This window comes from Lagopus leucura, unplaced genomic scaffold (assembly GCF_019238085.1).
Source record: "Lagopus leucura isolate 7727_CA_CO unplaced genomic scaffold, USGS_WTPT01 34708-0_obj-0_obj, whole genome shotgun sequence".
NCBI lineage: Eukaryota > Metazoa > Chordata > Aves > Galliformes > Phasianidae > Lagopus > Lagopus leucura.
This window is the reverse complement of record NW_024965975.1, coordinates 1-2,908: the sequence shown is the minus strand read 5'-3', so window position 1 is coordinate 2,908 and position 2,908 is coordinate 1. Positions and strand designations below refer to the sequence as shown.

Below are 2,908 nucleotides of genomic sequence, written 5' to 3'. Positions count from 1 at the left end.
AGTAGACGTAAAAAATAATCTCTCTGTGACAAAATAGTCAACAATCATTAATTTATCTATCAAGAAGCATCACAATTTGCATGCTAGTTTTAAAATGCTACAACAATTATTTTAGCAAACATAACAATGTAACACCTTTATTACAAAATGCAAACTTTTTCCTCAAAACCATGAAAGTTTTTAGAACTGCTATCAGTAAGTATATGCACACTGAGATACTATATGTATCTGTTTTAAAAGAAAAAAGATGAAAAGCAGAATTCTCATTTTTTGGCCAAGAAAAAAACAAATAACCATAAATGGGAGAGACCATGATTTTAATGTGGTGGAATTCTAAGAAAAATGTAATAAATGTACTTGAAGCACTTGAATTCTTCTTTAATTTAATGCTAGGAATAAATTAATCTGATTTTTTTTCTGTGGCATATTGAAGCTCTCTTCCTTCAGTGTAAGTGTTCAATGGGTCATGAAGAAAGTTAAATATGTAAATATAGTGATGCCTAAAAAGACAAAGGTATCAATGAGATTAACTTCTGTGGCCCATTAAGCAATTGCACGCAGGTAGCCTAGGATTTTTAACTGTAGGTAATAGTCTGTGAGGAGTTGTTTTTAAAAGACATAAACATACGGGAATTAGACATGCTGTTCAAATTGATAATGGCTTCTTCTGCTAATAATGAAATTACCTTTGAAAAGTTTGGGATGTAGATAGATGTAATTTAATTTCTGGTCCCAGGTAAGATGAGTAAAAATTCATTACTTACATAAGCAGAGTTCAGTACTGAACCTCTAGCTCATATTTGTATAATTTCATTGCAGTTGCTTTTCTTTTGTTTTCTTTCAGCTTTGGATCTTCAGTTTAAGCAGTGATCATAGTTACCGTTGTGTGGCACATACGGACTTAAAGAAAGAGCAAGAGAAATTCTATAATAAAATCTGGAAATCTGAAGAAGAATTAGGTAGCATAGTGCTTCTAGTATGCTGGTTTTGCTGTATTTCAATTGTTATTGACTACTGAGTGTGTGTGCCTTTTATGCCATGAAAGGTTAGTGTAAGTGATGGAGTTTTGAATCTCAGTCACGTGGAATGTTTGTTTGACTGAAGTTGATATGAAGGTGGGGGTTGGCATACAGGGAGGAATTACGCATATATGTCTCTAATAACATCTTGGATAATGTATCTGCTTGTAAATCATTGCATGATACATGTGAGAATAAAATCAATTCCTAAAAAAGATAATCCATTGTCAAAGTGGAGTACCATTTCTCAGTTACCTTTGGAGCTTCTAAGAATCTTCTATTTTACGCTGCGTTATGTTATTTTATGCTATATGTTTTGCTATGCTACGTTGTTTTACGTTTATACCAGAGCCCCCATGATATATTATTTAACTGACAGCGGTATTTTTATAACACTGAGTACTTACAAATGAATAACGATTGCACCTCAGCAAGGTGATTCTCTGGCTCAAGACATCTCCATCTTTTGAAATGGAAAGATTGTGTGGTCTTATTTCATGCTATTTTACTGCATTACTTTTAATTCTCTCTTAAATCCCTTCTGTTTGCCTTATTTCATTGTTTTGTTGACTGATGATATTGTTGATTGTTTTTTTTTAGGTGAAAGGCAAAATGCTTCTGAGCTTTGCAAAACAAACAGCATGAAACCAGAGGGGTCAGTGGAAGCATCATTGCCTTTTCTCCTAATTGAACACTGTGACTATTCAGTATGTTTCCACAATGAAGAAAATATGTGAGTCCTTTAAAATATCACCAGGTTCTTAGGTTATTTTCACAGCATCAATTTTAATTGAAACTTTTTCCTTTAAACTACAGATTTTAAAAATGCATTTGAAATCTTCTATGGGATGGCTTATTATTTTTGTCATATTGGAATCAAGTTAGCTAGTATTACTGTGTCTTGTATAGTTAAAAAAAAAAAAAAGCTTTTTATCATACTCAGGTATGTTTTCTTTTTCTTTTTTCTAAAATAATGTATCAAAGTGCAAGACCAGTTTTGAAGGGTAGGTAATATAGCAACTGCTTTAGAGGAGGAAAAAATTTAAATGAATTCTATCGTGAATATGTTTTGTAACTGCTTCTCTTATAACTTTAGTTAGGAGTATCTATGGAACTAAAACACACTGTAAATTTGCTGTAAAATGATTGTAGCAAGTGATTCAGATCTTCATCTGCAATTCTAATAAGAAAAATAGCTGAATGTGACACAGTGAGTTTTCATGATTTCATATCATATGCCTCATTTACTTCTAACGTTGTGTTGTCTTGAGCCTGATCAAGTTTAGTGTAATGGAGTTAAATAGAATATACATGAAAAGGTTGCCCAGAGAGGCTACTGAGATACGGAGATATTCAAGACCTGTCTGGATGCCTACCTATGCAATCTATTGTAGGGCACCTGCGTTAGCAGGGGAATTGGACTCAATCTTTTGAGGTCTCTTCCAACCCCTGCAATTCTGTGATGGTTGATTTGATCAGTGAATTCATAGTCATTGTGGACACAAGAGCTAATGTTTTTAAGAAGCTGGCATTTTTTTGTTAATTGATGTGGTGTGTTACATGGGAATATTACACACATTTTTTTCTCTTTCTACTATATAAAATCATTCTTCTATGTGTTGCAAACATGAAAATAAAGGATGAATGCTATTTTTCTTCTTTTTCTTAAACTGTTTCTTAAACTTTTAATAGCTGTGCACATAGACAAGCCCTTAGATGAATACTTCAGATGATTTCATAATTAATTTACGTTATTGTGGTGGCTTAACCTAGTTAACAATTACTGTTTTGTTCAGTGTGCTGTTAAGTAGATGATCAATGTCCTATTTCTGTTTATATACAGAAGTATTTTTCATATTGCTTACTCTCACAGCAAGGTAGTTTGCATT

The 2,908-nt window shown here is 32.7% G+C and overlaps 1 long non-coding RNA gene across 1 annotated transcript; it reads left to right on the top strand.

Moving 5' to 3' along the window:
• Positions 1 to 676: 676 nt before the first annotated feature.
• LOC122192359 lies at positions 677 to 2,669 on the top strand. Its single transcript, XR_006182591.1, has 2 exons — positions 677 to 959; positions 1,620 to 2,669. It is a non-coding gene; the product is annotated as an uncharacterized LOC122192359 (long non-coding RNA).
• The last annotated feature ends 239 nt before the right edge of the window (positions 2,670 to 2,908 follow it).